The 27,868-nt window shown below is 24.8% G+C and overlaps 2 protein-coding genes across 8 annotated transcripts in view; one reads left to right on the forward strand and one right to left on the reverse strand.

The window, feature by feature from the left end:
- The window catches only part of LOC111418735 (zinc finger protein castor homolog 1-like), an 82,768-nt gene extending 62,276 nt beyond the window's left edge, over positions 1-20,492 (reverse strand). For both annotated transcript variants that reach the window (XM_023051400.2, XM_023051399.2), the window contains exon 1: positions 20,203-20,492. The gene's annotated coding sequence lies outside the window, so the exon portion shown is untranslated. The remainder of the gene's footprint in view (positions 1-20,202) is intronic.
- The window catches only part of LOC111417930 (leucine-rich repeat-containing protein 23-like), a 135,050-nt gene that overhangs the window by 35,767 nt on the left and 71,415 nt on the right, over positions 1-27,868 (forward strand). The window lies entirely within an intron of this gene.

Below are 27,868 nucleotides of genomic sequence, written 5' to 3' on the forward strand. Positions count from 1 at the left end.
TTAATCGACCACGTTTCCAGATTGCGCAATGTTCGCATTGTCTTTTAAAACATCAATTTGAATACACTAACATGTTTAAAGCGGGCAGAAAGAGACATTTTTTAGGTTCGTTACAATAAAGGCCGCACTTTGCCCGGCCTAATTGACCTAAATTATACCAATATATGATTGGTGTCGTGCCTCCGCGTTTCATAACCGGTTTTATATTACAGATTTGCGTTGATTTTTTGTAAATTTCGTTGTTATTTTGTTAGGCAACGTTGGGTTTTTTTTATAAAATGTTTTTTGCGTCATCAAAAAATAACATTTATCAATATACAACGTTAAATATTTAAAATATCGATTTTTTTTTCGAATAAAATCGGTTTCAAACTTGATTTTAAACAACTTTTATTTGAAACTTTTTTTGATTGGAATGATTTTGTACAAAAAGCCCGATTTACACGATCAAATCATAAGTATACACAGCCTTAACTAAACGAGATATTAAATTTTTTTATTAACAAAATCGTTTCAAAATTGGATTTTAAACAACTATTATTTGAAAAAATTTTTGATTCGATTAATTTTTTAATCAATCCCGATTTACACGATCAAATCATAAGTATACACAGCCTTATCTAAACGAGATATCGAATTTTTTTATTAATAAAATCGGTTTCAAACTTGATTTTAAACAACTTTCATTTGAAACTTTTTTTGATTGGAATGATTTTGTGCAAAAAGCCCCATTTACACGATCAAATCATAAGTATACACAGCCTTATCTAAACGAGATATTAAATTTTTTTATTAACAAAATCGTTTCAAAATTGGATTTTAAATAACTATTATTTGAAACATTTTTTGATTCGATTAATTTTTTAATCAATCCCGATTTACACGATCAAATCATAAGTATACACAGCCTTATCTAAACGAGATATCAAATTTTTTTATTAATAAAATCGTCTCAAAATCAGCTTTTGGGCAACTATTATTCGAAAATTTTTTTGATTCGATTAATTTTTTAATCAATCCCGATTTACACGATCAAATCATAAGTATACACAGCCTTATCTAAACGAGATATCAAATTTTTTTATTAATAAAATCGTCTCAAAATCAGCTTTTGGGCAACTATTATTCGAAAATTTTTTTGATTCGATTAATTTTTTAATCAATCCCGATTTACACGATCAAATCATAAGTATACACAGCCTTATCTAAACGAGATATCAAATTTTTTTATTAATAAAATCGTCTCAAAATCAGCTTTTGGGCAACTATTATTCGAAAATTTTTTTGATTCGATTAATTTTTTAATCAATCCCGATTTACACGATCAAATCATAAGTATACACAGCCTTAACTAAACGAGATATTAAATTTTTTTATTAACAAAATCGTTTCAAAATTGGATTTTAAACAACTATTATTTGAAACATTTTTTGATTCGATTAATTTTTTAATCAATCCCGATTTACACGATCAAATCATAAGTATACACAGCCTTAACTAAACAAGATATCAAACTTTTTAATTAATAAAATCGTCTCAAAATCAGCTTTTGGGCAACTATTATTCGAAAAATTTTTTGATTCGATTAATTTTTTAATCAATCCCGATTTACACGATCAAATCATAAGTATACACAGCCTTATCTAAACGAGATATTAAATTTTTTTATTAACAAAATCGTTTCAAAATTGGATTTTAAACAACTATTATTTGAAACATTTTTTGATTCGATTAATTTTTTAATCAATCCCGATTTACACGATCAAATTATAAGTATACACAGCCTTATCTAAACGAGATATCGAATTTTTTTATTAATAAAATCGTCTCAAAATCAGCTTTTGGGCAACTATTATTCGAAAAATTTTTTGATTCGATTAATTTTTTAATCAATCCCGATTTACACGATCAAATCATAAGTATACACAGCCTTATCTAAACGAGATATCAAATTTTTTTATTAATAAAATCGTCTCAAAATCAGCTTTTGGGCAACTATTATTCGAAAAATTTTTTGATTCGATTAATTGTTTTAATAAAGCCCGATTTACACATTGAGATATTTTTTTTTAATTCAATTTTTTTTGTTAGATTTATTTATATATATTTAATCCGCTTATGTATATATATTATTAAAAATTTTTTTTGATGATATATAATTTCGTATGCCAATCATAGCGCCCTCGTGCTGCTATACCGGAAACGCTCGCGCGCTCGTAACGCCATCGGTATGTGGACGGGTTTAGTATGCGCGGTACGCCTCCAAAGGAAAAACTGCGTCGATTAGCTACATATAAATACGCAATTAAATCTCGAAACCGACTTTTTTCCGTTTCGTTTTCTTTTCTCTTTTTTTAGTGGGTTCTTTTTCAATTTTTTTTTATTTTGGTGCGGTGACCTAAACTAGATAACAATAAAGAGAAAATTCGATTTCTCTCAATATCAACATATATCTACATATGCATATACATATATTTATATCAACAACTTGTATATACAACATTTTTTGATTCAATAATTTCTTTGTGGTAAAGCCCAATTCACATAATTCAAAGCACAGTTCAACACAAAGCACAATTCATATTGAAACGAATTTTATTTGAAACATTTTTTGATAAAAACAATAATTATTGAGACAATTAATTTTGATACCATACTATTCAGAGGGAAATTAAAATTAAAGTTAGCAAAAAATTGTATTAACAAACACTGTTCCCCAAGCAATTTTAAACAAATTTTGTTAACAAAATTTTTTGATTTAACCAATAATTAAAAACATAACCTCAAAAATTTTTATATATATCTATATATAGCAACATCTAATCAAGATATCAATTTTTTTTATTAAGAAAATCGTTTTATAATTTAATTTAGAACAACTTTTGTATAAAACTTTTTTTGATCCAACAATTTTTTTGGGGTAAAGCCCGATTCAGACAATTCGATTTATACGTATATACAGCCTTAAATATAGGAGATATCGATTTTTTTTATTAAGAAAATCATTTTAGAATTTAATTTAGAACAACTTTTGTATAAAACTTTTTTTGATCCAATATTTTTTAGGATAAAGCCCGATTCACACGATTCGATTTAGCCTTAAATATTGGAGATATCAATTTTTTTTATTAAAATAATTTGTTTAAAACGCCATTTTAAACAAGTATTATCTAAACAATTTTTTGATTTAACCAATAATTAAAAACATAACCTCAAAAATTTTTATATATATTTATATATAGCAACATCTAATCAAGATATCAATTTCTTTTATTAAGAAAATCGTTTTAGAATTTAATTTAGAACAACTTTTGTATAAAACTTTTTTTGATCCAATATTTTTTAGGATAAAGCCCGATTCACACGATTCGATTTAGCCTTAAATATTGGAGATATCAATTTTTTTTATTAAAATAATTTGTTTAAAACGCCATTTTAAACAAGTATTATCTAAACAATTTTTTGATTTAACCAATAATTAAAAACATAACCTCAAAAATTTTTATATATATTTATATATAGCAACATCTAATCAAGATATCAATTTTTTTTATTAAGAAAATCGTTTTATAATTTAATTTAGAACAACTTTTGTATAAAACGTTTTTTGATCCTACAATTTTTTTAGGATAAAGCCCGATTCAGACAATTCGATTTATACGTATACACAGCCTTAAATATTGGAGATATCGATTTTATTTATTAAGAAAATCGTTTTAGAATTGAATTTAGAACAACTTTTGTATAAAACTTTTTTTGATCCAATATTTTTTAGGATAAAGCCCGATTCACACGATTCGATTTAGCCTTAAATATTAGAAATATCATTTTTTTTAATTAAAATAATTTGTTTAAAACGCTATTTTAAACAAGTATTATCTAAACAATTTTTTGATTTAACCAATAATTAAAAACATAACCTCAAAAAATTTTATATATATCTATATATAGCAACATCTAATCAAGATATCAATTTTTTTTATTAAGAAAATCGTTTTAGAATTTAATTTAGAACAAGTTTTGTATAAAACGTTTTTTGATCCAACAATTTTTTTAGGATAAAGCCCGATTCAGACAATTCGATTTATACGTATACACAGCCTTAAATACTGGAGATATCGATTTTTTTTATTAAGAAAATCGTTTTAGAATTTAATTTAGAACAACTTTTGTATAAAACTTTTTTTGATCCAATATTTTTGAGGATAAAGCCCGATTCACACGATTCGATTTAACCTTAAATATTGGAGAATCAATTTTTTTTATTAAAATAATTTGGTTAAAACGCTATTTTAAACAAGTATTATCTAAACAATTTTTTGATTTAACCAATAATTAAAAACATAACCTCAAAATTTTTTATATATATTTATATATAGCAACATCTAATCAAGATATCAATTTTTTTTATTAAGAAAATCGTTTTATAATTTAATTTAGAACAACTTTTGTATAAAACTTTTTTTGATCCAATAATTTTTTTAGGGTAAAGCCCGATTCAGACAATTCGATTTATACGTATACACAGCCTTAAATACTGGAGATATCGATTTTTTTTATTAAGAAAATCGTTTTAGAATTTAATTTAGAACAACTTTTGTATAAAACTTTTTTTGATCTAATATTTTTTAGGATAAAGCCCGATTCACACGATTCGATTTAGCCTTAAATATTGGAGATAACAATTTTTTTTATTAAAATAATTTGTTTAAAACGCCATTTTAAACAAGTATTATCTAAACAATTTTTTGATTTAACCAATAATTAAAAACATAACCTCAAAAATTTTTATATATATCTATATATAGCAACATCTAATCAAGATATCAATTTTTTTTATTAAGAAAATCGTTTTATAATTTAATTTAGAACAACTTTTGTATAAAACTTTTTTCGATCCAACAATTTTTTTGGGGTAAAGTCCGATTCAGACAATTCGATTTATACGTATATACAGCCTTAAATATAGGAGATATCGATATTTTTTATTAAGAAAATCGTTTTAGAATTTAATTTAGAACAACTTTTGTATAAAACTTTTTTTGATCCAATATTTTTTAGGATAAAGCCCGATTCACACGATTCGATTTAGCCTTAAATATTGGAGATATCAATTTTTTTTATTAAAATAATTTGTTTAAAACGCCATTTTAAACAAGTATTATCTAAACAATTTTTTGATTTAACCAATAATTAAAAACATAACCTCAAAATTTTTTATATATATCTATATATAGCAACATCTAATCAAGATATCAATTTTTTTTATTAAGAAAATCGTTTTATAATTTAATTTATAACAACTTTTGTATCAAACTTTTTTTGATCCAATAATTTTTTTAGGATAAAGCCCGATTCAGACAATTCGATTTATACGTATATACAGCCTTAAATATAGGAGATATCGATTTTTTTTATTAAGAAAATCGTTTTAGAATTTAATTTAGAACAACTTTTGTATAAAACTTTTTTCGATCCAATATTTTTTAGGATAAAGCCCGATTCACACGATTCGATTTAGCCTTAAATATTGGAGATATCAATTTTTTTTATTAAAATAATTTGTTTAAAATGCTATTTTAAACAAGTATTATCTAAACAATTTTTTGATTTAACCAATAATTAAAAACATAACCTCAAATTTTTTTATATATATTTATATATAGCAACATCTAATCAAGATATCAATTTTTTTTATTAAGAAAATCGTTTTATAATTTAATTTAGAACAACTTTTGTATAAAACTTTTTTCGATCCAACAATTTTTTTGGGGTAAAGTCCGATTCAGACAATTCGATTTATACGTATACACAGCCTTAAATACTGGAGATATCGATTTTTTTTATTAAGAAAATCGTTTTAGAATTTAATTTAGAACAACTTTTGTATAAAACTTTTTTTGATCCAATATTTTTTAGGATAAAGCCCGATTCACACGATTCGATTTAGCCTTAAATATTGGAGATATCAATTTTTTTTACTAAAATAATTTGTATAAAACGCTATTTTAAACAAGTATTATCTAAACAATTTTTTGATTTAACCAATAATTAAAAACATAACCTCAAAAATTTTTATATATATTTATATATAGCAACATCTAATCAAGATATCAATTTTTTTTATTAAGAAAATCGTTTTAGAATTTAATTTAGAACAACTTTTGTATAAAACGTTTTTTGATCCAACAATTTTTTTAGGATAAAGCCCGATTCAGACAATTCGATTTATACGTATACACAGCCTTAAATACTGGAGATATCGATTTTTTTTATTAAGAAAATCGTTTTAGAATTTAATTTAGAACAACTTTTGTATAAAACTTTTTTTGATCCAATATTTTTTAGGATAAAGCCCGATTCACACGATTCGATTTAGCCTTAAATATTGGAGATATCAATTTTTTTTATTAAAATAATTTGTTTAAAACGCTATTTTAAACAAGTATTATTTAAACAATTTTTTGATTAAACCAATAATTAAGGAGATAACCTCAAAAATTAATAACAAAGGTATTATTATGTTTTATTTAAAAAATTGTTATATATATATATATAAATTAATGAAATCGATCCCTTTAAAAAAAAAATTATGAAAGGGGCGATAAAACCCATTAAAATCAACCCTATTTAAAAACTAAAAAGATATATTTAAAACGGGGCGATTTCAAATAGAAATAAAACTTCCCTCGTTTCGTCCGTCTTTTCTCTCCGTCCGCCTCTCGCGTCTCGTTCATCGTTTTCGACGAGAACAACATACGGGCGCGCAGCGCACACATGTTTGATATGCAAATTCGACGGCAAAGGGTCAACCCTCGCCCAAAATTTGAATATTTCGATGGGATTACAGTCGAACAACTCGGAGCGAGATGGTTTTCGTACGAGAATTTGTGTAACTTATTCGGACGATTGTACGACGAACGACATCGTATAAATCATGTTTTTTCGACGGTGTATTAAAAATTTGCGTGCCGAGAAGGGCGGAAAGGGGGATTAAAACGACCCCCTTTCGCTTTCGCCTCTTTTGTACGAGTCTCAACTGGTTTTTCAAACGAGATGTACGTTTCGATTTATTTCTTTTTACTTTTTTATGTATGTGTAAGAAAAAATGAAATTTTTTTAAATCCGATTTTGTTGTAATGAAAACTTTGTTGCGTTAATGCCTGAAAATGTGTAGGTAAGGGTCACACCTATGACTCTCGAAGAACAATAAGTCGCCTGGTCATTAATATTTATTAATAACGCGAAAGAATCGAAAAGTTATCGCGCGGCCCGAGTTGTCTGGGTTGTGTTCTTGCGGGATAGGCTCGTTCACCACGTGGGTAGGGAATGCGCATTTTTCCTCTTTTGTTGGTCGCCAGACGAGGGCATATTGTCGACTTTCGTTTCGTTGTTATGTATATGTATTTAATGTTTTTGCAACTTCTCTTTTAATCTCGCATAATCGTTAAAATAAATTCATTTTTAACTAAACAACATAAATTAACATTTCATTTTGACCGAAAACGTTCGTTTAATAGCTAGCTAGGCATAACAAATTGGTATTCGTTTTACTGACAGCTCAATTTGTCCTCGAAAAAGGTTCTGTTCGCTACCGGACACGAGCTGAAACTGCCGCCAGAGTCGGAGAACGACGCGGGGGAATTCAAGAAATGCTCGCCATTCCTCGTTTCCTTTTGCAAGACACTGATTTTTTTTTCCATCGAAAACCACCGAGAACTATAAGCGAGCGCGACCTGAACAGCACACGTTTTGCAAATAGACCTACTCCCAAGATACGAATCTATTCAGTTCTGGGTCCGTTGCGTTCATTGTGTCCCGGGCGTTGATTTGACTTTAATTAGCGCATTACAATAGATCCAGAGCTCTATCTCTTTCCGTCTCGCACAAAACGCAAGAATCTAGGTATTAAGAAATCGGTTATGTCGCAAAACATTCGACTTCTACAACGCGGATTTAGAAATTACTTCGTAATATTCCATTGAATTGAACTATAAGAATGATTTTTTGTTTTTTTGTTGATCTTTATATCGGTATACAGCGCCAACTAAAAGAAATTTAAAAAAATTTTATTAACAAGAGTTGTTGCCCACATCATTTTGAATAACTTTTATTTGAGACATTTTTCGATTCAACTAAATTTATTAAATAAGGCTGGGTTGACACGATTAAAATTATAAGAATACACAACCTTAATTAATAGAGATATCAATTTTTTTTATTAAGATTATTTGTTTAAAATTGAATTTGTAACAAGTACTATTTGAGAAATTTTTTGATTTAGATAATAATTAAGAATATAACCTCAAAAATAATCTTCGTATATCTATACGAATATATTTTATTAAGATAATTTGTTTAAAATCTAAATTCAAACAAATTTTATTTCGAAAATTTTTTGATACAAACAATAATTATTAAGATAACCGTAAAAATATTAATTTTGATACCATACTATTCAGAGGGAAATTAAAATTTCAATTTAGAAAAAAAATGTATTAACAAACACTGTTCCTGAAGCAATTCTAAACAAATCTTATTAACAAAAATTTTTGATTTAATCATTAATTTAGGACATAACCTCAAAAATATTAATTTTTACAGCATACTATTCAGTGGGAAATTAAAATTTCAAGTTAGAAAAAAATTGTATTAACAAACACTGTTCCTGAAGCAATTTTAAACAAATCTTATTAACAAAAATTTTTGATTTAATCATTAATTTAGGACATAACCTCAAAAATATTAATTTTTACAGCATACTATTCAGTGGGAAATTAAAATTTCAAGTTAGAAAAAAATTGTATTAACAAACACTGTTCCTGAAGCAATTTTAAACAAATCTTATTAACAAAAATTTTTGATTTAATCATTAATTTAGGACATAACCTCAAAAATATTAATTTTTACAGCATACTATTCAGTGGGAAATTAAAATTTCAAGTTAGAAAAAAATTGTATTAACAAACACTGTTCCTGAAGCAATTTTAAACAAATCTTATTAACAAAAATTTTTGATTTAATCATTAATTTAGGACATAACCTCAAAAATATTAATTTTTACAGCATACTATTCAGTGGGAAATTAAAATGTCAAGTTAGAAAAAAATTGTATTAACAAACACTGTTCCTGAAGCAATTTTAAACAAATCTTATTAACAAAAATTTTTGATTCAATCATTAATTTAGGACATAACCTCAAAAATATTAATTTTTACAGCATACTATTCAGTGGGAAATTAAAATTTCAAGTTAGAAAGAAATTGTGTTAACAAAAATTGTTCCTGAAACAATTCTAAACAAATTTTCTTGACAAAATTTTTTGATTTAATCAATAATTAAGGAAATAACCTCAAAATAATAATTTTTTCATTTTTATATAAAATTACACTTAGATGCTTAATTAATAGAGATGTAAAATATTTTTATTAAGATAATTGATTCAAAATCGAAATTAAAACAAGTTATATTCAAAAAAAATTTCGATAAAAGCAATAATTATTGAGATAATTAATTTTGATAGCATACTATTCAGTGGGAAATTAAAATTTCAAGTTAGAAAGAAATTGTGTTAACAAAAATTGTTCCTGAAACAATTCTAAACAAATTTTGTTGACAAAATTTTTTGATTTAATCAATAATTAAGGAAATAACCTCAAAACAATAATTTTTCACTTTTATATAAAATTACATTTAGATGCTTAATTAATAGAGATGTAATTTTTTTTTGTAAAGATAATTGATTCAAAATCGAAATTGAAACAAATTTTATTTAAAAAAAATTTCGATAAAAGCAATAATTATTGAGATAATTAATTTTGATAGCATACTATTCAGAGGGAAATTAAAATTTCAAGTTAGCAAAAAATCTTGTTAACAAACACTGTTCCTGAAGTAATTCTAAACATATATTGTTAATAAAAATTTTTGATTTGATCAATAATTAAAGACATAACCTCAAAAAAAAATTTGTATATCTATATATAGCAAAATCTAATCAAAATATCGAATTTTTTTATTAATAAAATCGTTTTAGAATTTAATTTGAAGCAACTTTTATTTAAAACATCTTTTAATAAAAACAATAATTCTTGAGATAACCTCAAAAATATTAATTTTGGTAGCATACTATTCAGAGGGAAATTAAAATTTCAAGTTAGAAAAAAATTGTGTTAATAAAAATTGTTCCTGAAACAATTCTAAACAAACTTTGTTGGCAAATTTTTTTGATTTAATCAATAATTAAGGAAATAACCTCAAAACAATAATTTTTCACTTTTATATAAAATTACATTTAGATGCTTAATTAATAGAGATGTAAATTTTTTTTGTAAAGATAATTGATTCAAAATCGAAATTGAAACAAATTTTATTTAAAAAAAATTTCGAAAAAAGCAATAATTATTGAGATAATTAATTTTGATAGCATACTATTCAGTGGGAAATTAAAATTTCAAGTTAGCAAAAAATCTTATTAACAAACACTGTTCCTGAAGTAATTCTAAGCAGATATTGTTAATAAAAATGTTTGATTTGATCAATAATTAAAGACATAACCTCAAAAAAATTCTTGTATATCTATATATAGCAAAATCTAATAAAGATATCGAATTTTTTTATTAATAAAATCGTTTTAGAATTTAATTTGAAACAACTTTTATTTAAAACATTTTTTGATGAAAACAATAATTATTGAGATAACCTCAAAAATATTAATTTTGGTAGTATATTATTCAGAGGGAAATTAAAATTTCAGGTTAGAAAAAAATTGTATTAACAAAAATTGTTCCTGAAACAATTCTAAACAAACTTTGTTAGCAAATTTTTTTGATTTAATCAATAATTAAGGAAATAACCTCAAAACAATAATTTTTAACTTTTATACAAAATTACACTTAGATGCTTAATTAATAGAGATGTAAAATTTTTTTATTAAGATAATCGATTCAAAATCGAAATTGAAACAAATTTTATTTAAAAAAAATTTCGAGAAAAACAATAATTATTGAGATAATTAATTTTGATAGCATACTATTCAGAGGGAAATTAAATTTTCAAGATAGCAAAAAATTTTATTAACAAACACTGTTCCTGAAGTAATTCTAAACAAATATTGTTAATAAAAATTTTTGATTTGATCAATAATTAAAGACATAACCTCAAAAAAATTGTTGTATATCTATATATAGCAAAATCTAATCAAGATATCGAATTTTTTTATTAACAAAATCGTTTTAGAATTTAATTTGAAACAACTTTTATTTAAAACATTTTTTGATAAAAACAATAATTATTGAGATAACCTCAAAACAATAATTTTTAATTTTTATACAAAATTACATTTAGATGCTTAATTAATAGAGATGTAAACATTTTTTATTAAGATAATTAATTCAAAATCGAAATTGAAACAAATTTTATTTAAAAAAAATTTCGAAAAAAGCAATAATTATTGAGATAATTAATTTTGATAGCATACTATTCAGAGGGAAATTAAAATTTCAAGATAGCAAAAAATTTTATTAACAAACACTGTTCCTGAAGTAATTCTAAACAAATATTGTTAATAAAAATTTTTGATTTGATCAATAATTAAAGACATAACCTCAAAAAATTTTTTGTATATCTATATATAGCAAAATCTAATCAAGATATCGAATTTTTTTATTAACAAAATCGTTTTAGAATTTAATTTGAAACAGCTTTTATTTGAAACATTTTTTGATACAATTAAATTTATTAAATAAGTCCCGACTTATACGATTAAAATTATAAGTATACACAGCCTTAACTAAAAGAGATATCAATTTTTTTTATTAAAATAATTGAGTTAAAAAGTGATTTTAAGCAACTATTATTTGAAAAATTTTTTGATTCGGTTATTTTTATAGATTACCACATTTGCTTCAACGAAAAAAATTAATCACAATAAGTAAGAAAATCATTATATTCGAGAAAATCGCGTAAAAATCCATCAACAAACACCCGTCGCGTTCGTTAAATGAATAATTAATGAGAAGCCGGGGCGTAAAGATTTCTCGGAAACCTATAAAATACCGTTTGCCCATTTGTTTAAACAATTATACTTCGAATCGGCGTCGCTCGCGACTTAGACTCCATACACACACACACACACAACTTGTTTTACATTGTCGCGATTGATTCCGCGAAGAATTACACCTTCTTTCACGCTCAACTCGAAAAAAAAAAAATCTTTTTCTCTTTCGCACACTTCTTCGAACGCGAAAAGGTACAACTCGATGGGTTATTATTCAAATTTCCGAATGAAAAGAACGAAATAAGAGAAGTGAAAAAAAAAGCGGGGAAAACTATTTTCTCAGTTGGCCACGTCTCGTAATTTTACGGTGCCGCGACCGTTTTGTTCCGCGAAATAAAAGAAGAAGAAACGAATTTGTTTTTGTTGTGTATTGTGTTTTGTTGGGCGATAAAAATGTGCTTTTATCGACATCGCACTCCCACTCAATAATGGTCGGATGTCCGTATCAGCATTTTTACTCGAGATAAAACGTTATTTCCACGTTTTTAAATAAAAAAAAGAATTATGTGCTATATTTTTATAACAAAAATTAAAATTAAAAATATCAAATTTCTTTATTAAGATTATTCGTTTAAAATTTAATTTTAAACAACTTTTATTCGAAACTTTTTTTAATAAAGCCCGATTTACACGTTGTTCATAAGAGTACACAGCCTTAATAAAAAGATGTATCAAATTTTTTTATTAAAATAATCTCTTTATAATCGCATTTTAAGCAACTTTTATTCGAAACTTTTTTTGATATCTCAATTTTTTTTAATAAAGCCCGATCTACACGTTTTAAATCATAAGAGTGCACAGCCTTAATTAAGGGTTATATCAAATTTTTTTATTAAGATTATTTATTTAAAATTGAATTTGTAACAAGTATTATTTGAGAAATTTTTTTATTTAGATAATAATTAAGAACATAACCTCAAAAATAATCTTCGTATACCTATACATAGCCTTAATTAACAATGATATTAAAATTTTTTATTAAGATAATTTGTTTAAAATCTAAATTCGAACCAATTTTATTTCGAACATTTTTTGATACAAACAATAATTATTAAGATAACCGTAAAAATATTAATTTTGATACCATACTATTCAGAGGGAAATTAAAATTTCAAGTTAGAAAAAAATTGTATTAACAAACACTGTTCCTGAAGCAATTTTAAACAAATCTTATTAACAAAAATTTTTGATTTAATCATTAATTTAGGACATAGCCTCAAAAATATTGATTTTTGCAGCATACTATTCAGTGGGAAATTAAAATTTCAAGTTAGAAAAAAATTGTGTTAACAAAAATTGTTCCTGAAACAATTCTAAACAAACTTTGTTGGCAAAATTTTTTGATTTAATCAATAATTAAGGAGATAACCTCAAAATAATAATTTTTCCATTTTTATATTTAATTACACTTAGATGCTTAATTAATAGAGATGTAAAATATTTTTATTAAGATAATCGATTCAAAATCGAAATTGAAACAAATTTTATTTAAAACATTTTTTGACAAAGGTAATAATCACTGAGATAATTAATTTTGATAGCATACTATTCAGTGGGAAATTAAAATTTCAAGTTAGAAAGAAATTGTATTAACAAACACTGTTCCTGAAGCAATTTTAAACAAATCTTATTAACAAAAATTTTTGATTTAATCATTAATTTAGGATATAGCCTCAAAAATATTAATTTTTGCAGCATACTATTCAGTGGGAAATTAAAATTTCAAGTTAGAAAAAAATTGTGTTAACAAAAATTGTTCCTGAAACAATTCTAAACAAACTTTGTTGGCAAAATTTTTTGATTTAATCAATAATTAAGGAGATAACCTCAAAATAATAATTTTTCCATTTTTATATATAATTACACTTAGATGCTTAATTAATAGAGATGTAAAATATTTTTATTAAGATAATCGATTCAAAATCGAAATTGAAACAAATTTTATTTAAAACATTTTTTGACAAAGGTAATAATCACTGAGATAATTAATTTTGATAGCATACTATTCAGAGGGAAATTAAAATTTCAAGTTAGCAAAAAATTTTATTAACAAACACTGTTCCTGAAGTAATTCTAAACAAATTTTGTTAACAACATTTTTTGATTAAATCAACAATAAGGATATAACCTCAAAAATATTAATTTTTACACCATACTATTCAGAGGGAAATTAAAATTTCAAGTTAGAAAAAAATTGTATTAACAAACACTGTTCCTGAAGCAATTTTAAACAAATCTTATTAACAAAAATTTTTGATTTAATCATTAATTTAGGACATAGCCTCAAAAATATTAATTTTTGCAGCATACTATTCAGTGGGAAATTAAAATTTCAAGTTAGAAAAAAATTGTGTTAACAAAAATTGTTCCTGAAACAATTCTAAACAAACTTTGTTGGCAAAATTTTTTGATTCAATCAATAATTAAGGAGATAACCTCAAAATAATAATTTTTCCATTTTTATATATAATTACACTTAGATGCTTAATTAATAGAGATGTAAAATATTTTTATTAAGATAATCGATTCAAAATCGAAATTGAAACAAATTTTATTTAAAACATTTTTTGATAAAGGTAATAATCACTGAGATAATTAATTTTGATAGCATACTATTCAGTGGGAAATTAAAATTTCAAGTTAGAAAAAAATTGTATTAACAAACACTGTTCCTGAAGCAATTTTAAACAAATCTTATTAACAAAAATTTTTGATTTAATCATTAATTTAGGACATAGCCTCAAAAATATTAATTTTTGCAGCATACTATTCAGTGGGAAATTAAAATTTCAAGTTAGAAAAAAATTGTGTTAACAAAAATTGTTCCTGAAACAATTCTAAACAAACTTTGTTGGCAAAATTTTTTGATTCAATCAATAATTAAGGAGATAACCTCAAAATAATAATTTTTCAATTTTTATATATAATTACACTTAGATGCTTAATAAATAGAGATGTAAAATATTTTTATTAAGATAATCGATTCAAAATCGAAATTGAAACAAATTTTATTTAAAACATTTTTTGATAAAGGTAATAATCACTGAGATAATTAATTTTGATAGCATACTATTCAGTGGGAAATTAAAATTTCAAGTTAATAAGAGTACACAGCCTTAATAAAAAGATGTACCAAATTTTTTTATTAAAATAATCTCTTTATAATCGCATTTTAAGCAACTTTTATTCGAAACTTTTTTCGATATCTCAATTTTTTTTAATAAAGCCCGATCTACACGTTTAAAATCATAATTATAGCCTTAATTAAGGGTTATATCAAATTTTTTTATTAAAATAATATTTTTTAAACGCCATTTTAAGCAAGTATTACACGAAAAATTTTTTCGTTTGACCCAAAATTTCGACCGCGACCGAATTCCCCACTTGTAGCTCTTATTTCGTATCCCGGCGTTGAGAGAGAAGTCGTTCGGCTTGTTTAGGTTTCGGAGGAATCCAAAACTGCTTCGCCTTCTTCTTCTTCATCTTCTTCATCTTCTGCATCTTCTTCTTCATCTTCATCATCCTCGATTTTCGTTTCTTCTCGCAACTTAAGACGGGAATAATGGTAATTAAAAGATTACCCTCTTCATTACAACATGTTTCTTTTATTAATAAGACATCGTCTTCGTTCCTCTTCTTCCTTATTTCTCCTTCTCGCGTCAAAACTTTTTTATTTATTTATTTTTTTTTATTTTCTCAACACACATTTTGCATTCGCGAATCACGACAACTTCTTGATCGGAGATGAAAATTCCGAAATTAATTATTACGTCACGCGATGTTACTTTTAGTGATTGCTAAACGTCTCTCTGCTTGTCTCCCTTCGTCTTCTTCTTCGCGTCGTTGCGGTTTGTTTTGATGATTAAATTTTTTTCTAATTTTTTGAGACACTATTTTTTAATAATAATATTTATATTGGTTAAAAGGTGCCCCCTTTTGTGGTGTAGGTATTATTTAAGTATGGAAAAAAGGAATGATCGAAAAAAAACCGGTTTCATTTCGAGTCGGAACGCGGTTCCTACGAGAAGAGTCCTTTTCGGGTCTCGTTTTTCTCTCTTTTTTGGTTTATTTCTTCCGAGTTTTATTGGATCTTTTTGGCCGATGCTCCGAGAACAATTACAACGGTCGAGAGCGCGAGTATGGCAATTACAAATTATGTCACTTTCTTGAGATGTCACGAACACAAAAAAAAATTTTTCGTAATAAATACGGATTTTTACGCATATCTAAATGCGATATCGAAAAATTTCTTTAATAAAAATTGCTTATAAACCGATTCTTAACAAGTTTTGTTAGAAACATTTTTTAATAAAGACGATATTCTTCAAGGTGCAATTTTACCGTACTATTCAGTGGGAAATTAAAATGTTAAAATTTCAAAATTTTGTATTAAAAAAAAATATTACTTATTTAATTCTAAACAAATATTATTAACACAAATTTTTGATATAATCAATAATTATTAAGATAACCTCAAAAATCTTGATTTTGATATCAGTGTGGAGAGCCATCTGGTGGAGGTTTAAATTTCTTTCATTAAATAATAGATTTTGAATGATAATTAAAATAATTATTATAGGAAACATTTTGCGATAAAAATGATATGCTTCGAAATGAGTTGCATTTCATACTATTCAGAGGGAAATTAAAATTGAATGTTAGGAAAAAATCGTATTAACAAATACTGTTCCTGAAGCAATTCTAAACAAATCTTATTAACAAAATTTTTTGATTTAATCATTAATTGAGGACATAACCTCAAAATAATTTTTATATATATCGACTCAATTACGCGTAGACGCTTAATTAATAGAGATGGAAAATTTTTTATTAAGATAATTGTCTTAAAATCGGAATTGAAACAAATTTTGTTTAAAAAATGTTTTGATAAAATCAATAATTATTGAGATATCCTCAAAAATATTAATTTTTACACCATACTATTCAGAGGGAAATTAAAATTTAAAGATAGAAAAAAATTGTATTAACAAACTCTGTTCCTGAAGCAATTCTAAACAAATTTTGTTAATATAATTTTTTGATTAAATCAATAATTATTGAGATATCCTCAAAAATATTAATTTTTATAGCATACTATTCAGTGGGAAATTAAAATTTAAAGATAGAAAAAAAATTATATTAACAAACACTGTTCCTGAAGCAATTTTAAACAAATTTTGTTAACAGAATTTTTTGATTAAATCAATAATTATTGAGATAACCTCAAAAATATTAATTTTTACACCATACTATTCAGAGGGAAATTAAAATTTAAAGATAGAAAAAAAATGTATTAACAAACACTGTTCCTGAAGCAATTCTAAACAAATTTTGTTAACAGAATTTTTTGATTAAATCAATAATTATTGAGATATTCTCAAAAATATTAATTTTTATAGCATACTATTCAGTGGGAAATTAAAATTTAAAGATAGAAAAAAATTGTATTAACAAACACTGTTCCTGAAACAATTCTAAACAAATTTTGTTAACAGAATTTTTTGATAAAATCAATAATTACTGAGATATCCTCAAAAATATTAATTTTTACACCATACTATTCAGTGGGAAATTAAAATTTAAAGATAGAAAAAAATTGTATTAACAAACACTGTTCCTGAAGCAATTCTAAACAAATTTTGTTAATATAATTTTTTGATTAAATCAATAATTATTGAGATATCCTCAAAAATATTAATTTTTAAACCATACTATTCAGAGGGAAATTAAAATTTAAAGATAGAAAAAAATTGTATTAACAAACACTGTTCCTGAAACAATTCTAAACAAATTTTGTTAACAAAATTTTTTGATTTAATCATTAATTTAGGACATAACCTCAAAAATATTAATTTTGATAGCATACTATTCAGTGGGAAATTAAAATTTAAAAATAGAAAAAAAATTATATTAACAAACACTGTTCCTTAAGAAATTCTAAACAAATTTTGTTAACAGAATTTTTTGATTAAATCAATAATTATTGAGATATCCTCAAAAATATTAATTTTTACACCATACTATTCAGAGGGAAATTAAAATTTAAAGATACAAAAAAATTGTATTAACAAACACTGTTCCTGAAGCAATTTTAAACAAATTTTGTTAACAAAATTTCTTGATAAAATCAATAATTATTGAGATATCTTCAAAAATATTAATTTTTACAGCATACTATTCAGTGGGAAATTAAAATTTCAAGTTAGAAAAAAATTGTGTTAACAGAAATTGTTCCTGAAACAATTTTAAATAAACTTTGTTGGCAACATTTTTTGATTCAATCAATAATTAAGGAGATAACCTCAAAATAATAATTTTTCTATTTTTATACATAATTACACTTATATGCTTAATTAATAGAGATGTAAAATTTTTTTAATAAGATAATCGATTCAAAATCGAAATTGAAATAAATTTTATTTAAAACATTTTTTGATAAAAACAATAATTATTGAGATAACCTCAAAAATATTAATTTTAATAGCATACTATTCAGAGGGAAATTAAAATTTAAAGATAGAAAAAAATTGTGTTAACAAAAATTGTTCCTGAAGCAATTTTAAACAAATTTTGTTAACAGAATTTTTTGATAAAATCAATAATTATTGAGATAACCTCAAAAATATTAATTTTGATAGCATACTATTCAGAGGGAAATTAAAATTTAAAGATAGAAAAAAATTGTATTAACAAACACTGTTCCTGAAGCAATTTTAAACAAATTTTGTTAAGAAAATTTTTTGATTTAATCAATAATTAAGGAGATAATCCCAAAATAATAATTTTTATATATTTATACATAATTACACATAGACGCTTAATTAATAGAGACGTAAATTTTTTGTATTAAGATAATCGTTTTATAACTAAATTAAAACAAATTTTATTTAAAAAATATTTTGATAAAAGCAATAATTATTGAGATAATTAATTTTGATACCATACTATTCAGCGGGAAATTAAAAGTTGAAATTAGAAGAAAATTGTATTAACAAACTCTGTTCCTGAAGCAATTCTAAACAAATTTTGTTAATAAAAATTTTTGATTTAATCGATAATTAATGAAATAACCTCAAAAAATAACTTTTCTATATCAATATACAGCGAGATTTAATCGAGATATCGATTTTTTTTATTAAGAAAATCGTTTTAGAATTTAATTTAGAGCAATTTTTATTAAAAACAATTTTTCGATTTATTAATTTTATCAATAAAGCCCGATTCACACGATTGAGTGATCAAATTTTTTTATTAACATTATTTATTTAAAATTGAAGTTTAAGCAAAAATTCGATTTTAATAAACAAACGGAACGTTAATTAAGCATAATCTCCATTTAAATACCTCAAATTTTCATCTTCCAAAGAATTTAAACTCTTCATATTCATAAGTCTCAATCCCCAACACCTCGCTATATTTGTACAAAATTATTTGCTGTTTGTTCGTGCGGAACACGACACTCTTCAAGGTCTAATGATGTAAATAGTTTATTTTAACATTTTTTTCTTCGTTTTTTTTTCTTTTTGGCAAACAAAGCAAATTTTAGTTATTTTTTTAACAAAGCCTAATTTTTTTATTGCTACACCCGCGCGTTTGCTTTCCGTTGTGTTATCATTAAATAATTAAATATTGTTACAATAAAATTAGAGAAAGCTCCTTTTTCTTTCGCCGACGCATAAATTTGATAATAATTCCGACGAAAACGGTGTCTCAACGACGGCGATTATAAAAGGGGTAACCAAAAAAATCCGTTTTATTATTTGTTTTTCAACGGCAAACTCAAACTTAGTTAATTATTAAGAAATTTTTGTGGGGAGTTTAATTTGCATAAATATTGGGATTTAAGTTTGTTTTCTTTGGGCGAAATTCCTTTCTTGTTCGGGGCAAAAATTTACATAATACGTTGTAATTTAGTTCGGGCGAAGTGTTGGGGAAATTATAGAAATTTAGTTTTGAGCGCGCCTCGAAACCGAAATAACCTTATTTAGCACTTTGCCACCGTTTAATTTATCGTTTAGGAGTCGAAAAAATGGAAAAGTTAAATAAAGTTTTTTGATAAAACGGAAATCAAAACCGAAAAAGATAAACTCGATATATCGAATTTCTTCGGTGTAACCTAAGAAGTTAAAAATTTTTATTTTTACCTTATCGTGGTTGTTTTAATTGCATTTTTCCACAAATCACCCCACAAATCACCAAAAAAAAAAGAAATATTTGGCACAACACAAATGATTAAGGATTTTAATAAAAGTTTTTTTGGGGGGAATCGCCCCCAAACACTTAATTTATGATTTAATTATTTCACTCAAAAATCCTTTTAGTTAATTTACAAAAAAAAACAAAAATCAAAGGCGGCGGATTTCGATCGCGGACGACGATCAGCGGCGTACTGACGCCGGCGTCGCGGTTTCAACGCCGGCTGAACATCCCCACCACTTCGCGTGAGTTTGAGCCGCCCGGCCCCCGTCGCGGAGTCTCCGCACAAGCTTCAAAAAAAGGGGGGCTCCGTTCGCCTCTCTGGGAGTTTTGCCCCCACGCGCCAACGTCGCGGCGCCGACGACGACGACGACGAATTTCAAACCAGAGAGAGGAATCCCTGAAATCGCATTGGCTGGAACTAGCTCGCCTACCGCGACGCGCGAGCAAACGATGTTGATGATGATGGCACGAGGTTTCGTATCGCTTTCGTTGGGGAAAAAGCGATTTTTAGGGGGGAAAGGGGGCGTTCGCATCGACGTCGCGACGCTTATCCCCCCTTTATCGTCCCTCGAATGACGAACTCGTGGGAATTTTGCTACGAATCAAGGCGTGGCTTTAAATCCTTACATCTTTGCCATCAATTTTATTAAAAATGTTTGTGATTGCGTCGCTGAGTTCTAAATCTATATAAAATGTGGGTGCGACTAATTCCAACTTGTTCCAACTAATTGAAAAATTTTTTAAACGGTTATGAAGACTACAAAGAGGTAAAAATCGCCTCGGAAATCATAAAATTGAAGAACTTTTTGATAAAAGCAATTATTATTTATTGAGATAACCTCAAAAATAATTATTATGCCGTACTGTTCAGTGGGAAATTAAAATTTCAAGTTAGAAAAAAATTGTCTTAACAAACACTGTTCCCCAAGCAATTTTAAACAAATATTGTTAATAACATTTTTTGATTCAATCATTAATTAAGGATATAACCTCAAAAATTAATTTTTATATATAATATATAATTATATATAATTACAATTAAACACTTAATTAATAGATATATAAAATTTGTTTATTAAGATAATTGTCTTAGAATTGAATTTGAAACAAGTTTTGTTTAAAAAATTTTTTGCTAACCTGAAAAATATTAATTTTTACACCATACTATTCAGAGGGAAATTAAAATTGCTCGTCAGAAAAAAATTGTCTTAACAAACATTGTTCCCCAAGCAATTTTAAACAAATATTGTTAACAAAATTTTTTGATTCAATCATTAATTAAGGATATAACCTCAAAAATTAATTTATATATATATATATAATTACAATTAAACACTTAATTAATAGAGATATAAAATTTGTTTATTAAGATAATTGTTTTAAAATTGAAATTGAAACAAGTTTTGTTTGAAAAATTTTTCGATAACCTCAAAAATATTAATTTTTACACCATACTATTCAGAGGGAAATTAAAATTTAAAGTTAGAAAAAAATTGTATTAACAAACACTGTTCCTGAAGCAATTTTAAACAAATCTTATTAATAAAATTTTTTGATTCAATCATTAATTAAGAATATAACCTCAAAAATTAATTTTTATATATATATATATAATTACAATTAAACACTTAATTAATAGAAATATAAAATTTGTTTATTAAGATAATTGTTTTAAAATTGAAATTGTAACAACTTTTGTTTAAAAAAATTTTCGCTAACCTCAAAAATATTAATTCTTACACCATACTATTCAGTGGGAAATTAAAATTTAAATATAGAAAAAAATTGTCTTAACAAACACTGTTCCTGAAGTAATTCTAAACAAATATTGTTAATAAAATTTTTTGATTCAATCATTAATTAAGAACATAACCTCAAAAATTAATTTTTATATATATATAATTACAATTAAACACTTAATTAATAGAGATATAAAATTTGTTTATTAAGATAATTGTCTTAGAATTGAATTTGAAACAAGTTTTGTTTGAAAAATTTTTTGCTAACCTCAAAAATATTAATTTTTACACCATACTACTCAGAGGGAAATTAAAATTGCACGTTACAAAAAAATTGTCTTAACAAACACTGTTCCCCAAGCAATTTTAAACAAATCTTATTAATAAAATTTTTTGATTCAATCATTAATTAAGAACATAACCTCAAAAATTAATTTTTATATATATATAATTACAATTAAACACTTAATTAATAGAGATATAAAATTTGTTTATTAAGATAATTGTCTTAGAATTGAATTTGAAACAAGTTTTGTTTGAAAAATTTTTTGCTAACCTCAAAAATATTAATTTTTACAGCATACTACTCAGAGGGAAATTAAAATTGCACGTTACAAAAAAATTGTCTTAACAAACACTGTTCCCCAAGCAATTTTAAACAAATCTTATTAATAAAATTTTTTGATTCAATCATTAATTAAGAACATAACCTCAAAAATTAATTTTTATATATATATAATTACAATTAAACACTTAATTAATAGAGATATAAAATTTGTTTATTAAGATAATTGTCTTAGAATTGAATTTGAAATAAGTTTTGTTTGAAAAATTTTTTGCTAACCTCAAAAATATTAATTTTTACACCATACTACTCAGAGGGAAATTAAAATTGCACGTTACAAAAAAATTGTCTTAACAAACACTGTTCCCCAAGCAATTTTAAACAAATCTTATTAATAAAATTTTTTGATTCAATCATTAATTAAGAACATAACCTCAAAAATTAATTTTTATATATATATAATTACAATTAAACACTTAATTAATAGAGCTATAAAATTTGTTTATTAAGATAATTGTCTTAGAATTGAAATTGTAACAACTTTTGTTTAAAAAATTTTTCGATAACCTCAAAAATATTAATTTTTACACCATACTACTCAGAGGGAAATTAAAATTGCACGTTACAAAAAAATTGTCTTAACAAACACTGTTCCCCAAGCAATTTTAAACAAATCTTATTAATAAAATTTTTTGATTCAATCATTAATTAAGAACATAACCTCAAAAATTAATTTTTATATATATATAATTACAATTAAACACTTAATTAATAGAGCTATAAAATTTGTTTATTAAGATAATTGTCTTAGAATTGAAATTGTAACAACTTTTGTTTAAAAAATTTTTCGATAACCTCAAAAATATTAATTTTTACACCATACTACTCAGAGGGAAATTAAAATTGCACGTTACAAAAAAATTGTCTTAACAAACACTGTTCCCCAAGCAATTTTAAACAAATCTTATTAATAAAATTTTTTGATTCAATCATTAATTAAGAACATAACCTCAAAAATTAATTTTTATATATATATAATTACAATTAAACACTTAATTAATAGAAATATAAAATTTGTTTATTAAGATAATTGTTTTAAAATTGAGATTGAAACAAATTTAGTTTGAAAAATTTTTCGATAACCTCAAAAATATTAATTTTTACACCATACTATTCAGAGGGAAATTAAAATTGCACGTTACAAAAAAATTGTCTTAACAAACACTGTTCCCCAAGCAATTTTAAACAAATCTTATTAATAAAATTTTTTGATTCAATCATTAATTAAGAACATAACCTCAAAAATTAATTTTTATATATATATAATTACAATTAAACACTTAATTAATAGAAATATAAAATTTGTTTATTAAGATAGTTGTCTTAGAATTGAATTTGAAACAAGTTTTGTTTGAAAAATTTTTTGCTAACCTCAAAAACATTAATTTTTACACCATACTATTCAGAGGGAAATTAAAATTTAAAGTTAGCAAAAAATTGTATTAACAAACACTGTTCCCCAAGCAATTTTAAACAAATATTGTTAATAAAATTTTTTGATTCAATCATTAATTAAGGAGATAACCTCAAAAATTAATTTTTATATATACAGGGTGATTCAAAAAGCCGCTGACAGACTTCTAGAGTAGATAATACATGAAAAATTAAGATGAATAGTCTTAATATACATGGGGTCGCAAGTGCATCGTTGACGAGATATATCGGATCAAAGTTTCTTTAAAATTAAACATTATCTGCTATAAAAAGCACTTTTTTAACAATATTGTCTACGCCATTACTCTCTACGCATGTAAAGTGATTAATTATCTATCAATTGGTCTCTTACAAAACTTTGATCAAAGCAATAGTTTCTAAGAAAAACACGTTTCTAGAAAATTTGTTAATTCAATCGAAAACTGTTGCTTTAATCAAAGTTTTGTAAGAGACCAATTGATAGATAATTGATCACTTTACACGAAAATACTGCCCGTTTGACAAAATTAGCAATTATTACCTGCCCTAGAAGTCTCTCCGCGGGTTTTTGAAACACCCTGTATATATAATTACAATTAAACACTTAATTAGTAGAGATATAAAATTTGTTTATTAAGATAATCGTTTTAAAACTGAAATTGAAACAAATTTAGTTTGAAAAATTCTCAAAAATTTTAATTTTTACAGCATACTATTCAGTGGGAAAATAAAATTTAAAGTTAGAAAAAACTTATATTAACAAACACTGTTCCTGAAGCAATTCTAAATAAATCTTATTAACAAATTTTTTTGATTTGATCATTAATTAAGGAGATAACCTCAAAAATATTAATTTTTATAGCATACTATTCAGTGGGAAATTAAAATTTAAAGTTACAAAAAAATTGTATTAACAAACACTGTTCCCCAAGCAATTCTAAACAAATCTTATTAACAAATTTTTTTGATTTAATCAATAATTAATGAGATAACCTCAAAATTATTCTTTTATATTTATACACAATTACACTTAGATGCTTAATTAATGAAAATACAAAATTTTTTTATTAAGATATGTGTTGTAAAATAGAAAATGAAACAAATTTTGTTTAAAAAATTTTTCGATAAAACCAATCATTATTGAGATAACCTCAAAAATTAATTTTTACAGCATACTATTCAGTGGGAAATTAAAATCTAAAGTTACAAAAAAATTTTATTAACAAACACTGTTCCCCAAGCAATTCTAAACATATCTTATTAACAAATTTTTTTGATTTAATCAATAATTAATGAGATAACCTCAAAATTATTTTTTTATATTTATACACAATTACACTTAGATGCTTAATTAATGAAAATACAAAACTTTTGTATTAAGATATTTGTTGTAAAATAGAAAATGAAACAAATTTTGTTTAAAAAATTTTTCGATAAAACCAATTATTATTGAGATAACCTCAAAAATTAATTTTTACAGCATACTATTCAGTGGGAAATTAAAATTTAAAGTTACAAAAAAATGTTATTAACAAACACTGTTCCCCAAGCAATTCCAAACATATCTTATTAAAAAAAAAATTTGATTTAATCAATACTTAAGGAGATAACCTCAAAATAATTTAAGAAAAAAAATAAATTTTCCAATTTCTTATCATTTTTATCGGGGAAAAACCGATTTTGGGTACGTTCGCATCAACGTCGCGACGTTTATCCCCCCTCGAATAAACTCGTGGGAATTTTACTACGATCACTACGATTAGTTTTAAATCCATCATATCGTTTTGACATCTTTGTCATTATTTTCATCAAAAATGTTTGTTAAAAACCCAGTTCGTCCCTTACTCTCATGTGATTGTCTCGAAGTCCGCCGAAGAGTTCTAACTCTGTATAAAATGTGGGTGCGCCAAGTTCCTTGGATAATCCGAACTTACGACATCCCATTAAACGAGAATTGCGCCCGAAAAAAAATCCGAGCAGAATTTTTGAAACACAAGAACCTCACGGATATCAGACAAATCGATATGTTGGTAGCCCGAGGTCACGAAGACTACAAAGACACCGTGGAGGTGTGGAGGCAAAAATCGCATATGATGAGTTTGCACTTTAAAGACACCGTGGAGACGAAATCTGAAGTATTTTTAAACAAATTTCTCGATTAATACTTTTATATAATTTTTTAAATATATCAAATTTTGGTAAGTAAGAAACATCTGGGGTTTAAATCTTAAATCTTAACGTTAAAAGGTGTAGTCATGTTTCAAAACATCTTTCATCGGCCGATTCACAATTCACCCTTTGATTCCTTTTTTCCTTCTTTATTTCCTTTCTTCCCAAGGAAAAAAGGGAACCCTTTTTACTTCTCCACCCTTTCTCTTTTTTTTTGCGTAATGTTTACTCAGCAGGTATACGTTAGGGAATTGGATATCTGTCGAAAAAAACGCGGATATAAAGGTCCCAACACCTTCATGTTTTTTAAGAAAAAGTGAAAAAAAAAGAATTCTAAAAGAAGGGTATCCGGGTTTAACAAAAAATATGGTCGTGCCATTTGGCGAACAGATTCCTCCGATTTGCAATTCTATTTATTAATTTCATTTTCGTTTTTTGATAAATTGTTACAATTAAATTTAATGAAAACGAAAACGAAAATGAACCGCCGAACCTGGGCTGACCGAGAGACGACGGTTTTAATCCGAAATGGTTCGAGCAATAAAGATATTAATGTCCTTTGGGATTAAACCCAAAAGAAATGGACGATTTTTATCTTATTATCTATATATACATCTTAATATATATATTTATGTGTATATTATATATATGAGAGATAAATACGACATATTTAGTTAATATATTTTTTTGGGATTGAGATTTTGACATTTTTATAAAATTAAAGATATCCGAAAATGAATGATTCGTAGATATTGTTGTAGAGAATTAAAAAACGACTAAAATGAGTCCAAACTCGACACATCTAAGTGTTATAACATCGGAGTTATCTTGTTTTTATAAAATCAAGATGGCCGAAAACAAAACACTAATTGTTTGTGTCAATTATACGTCAAAGTGGATTTTATGCTAAATATAGGGTGTGATACGTCAAATTGGGTTAAAATTTTCCGATTTTTATGAAAAATTTATTATTTTTGAGTAATTTTAATTAATTAAAAATTAATTTAACTTTTTTTTTTTAATTTTTGGTGAACCAAAAATCCAACCCAACCTCAATAAAATTCTAAACAAATCGATATAATAATGATAAAAGCAATTATTATTGAGATAACCTCTAAAATATTATTATGGCGTACTGTTCAGTGGGAAATTAAAATTTAAAATTACAAAAAAATTGTATTAACAAACACTGTTCCCCAAGCAATTCTAAACAAATCTTATTAACAAAATTTTTTGATTTAATCAATAATTAAGGATATAACCTCAAAAATTAATTTTTATTTATCTATAATTACACTTACATACTTAATTAATGAAGATGTAAAATTTGTTTATTAAGATAATTGTTCTAAAATTGAAATTGAAACAACTTTTGTTTAAAAAATTTTTCGCTAACCTCAAAAATATTAATTTTTACACCATACTATTCAGAGGGAAATTAAAATTTAAAGTTAGCAAAAAATTGTCTTAACAAACACTGTTCCCCAAGCAATTTCAAACAAATATTGTTAACCAAATTTTTTGATTTAATCATTAATTAAGAACATAACCTCAAAAATTAATTTTTATATATATATAATTGCACTTGGACACTTAATTAATAGAGATGTAAAATTTGTTTATTAAGATAATTGTCTTAAAATTGAAATTGTAACAACTTTTGTT

The sequence above is a fragment of the Onthophagus taurus genome, unplaced genomic scaffold (genome assembly GCF_036711975.1).
Source record: "Onthophagus taurus isolate NC unplaced genomic scaffold, IU_Otau_3.0 ScKx7SY_16, whole genome shotgun sequence".
Lineage (NCBI taxonomy): Eukaryota > Metazoa > Arthropoda > Insecta > Coleoptera > Scarabaeidae > Onthophagus > Onthophagus taurus.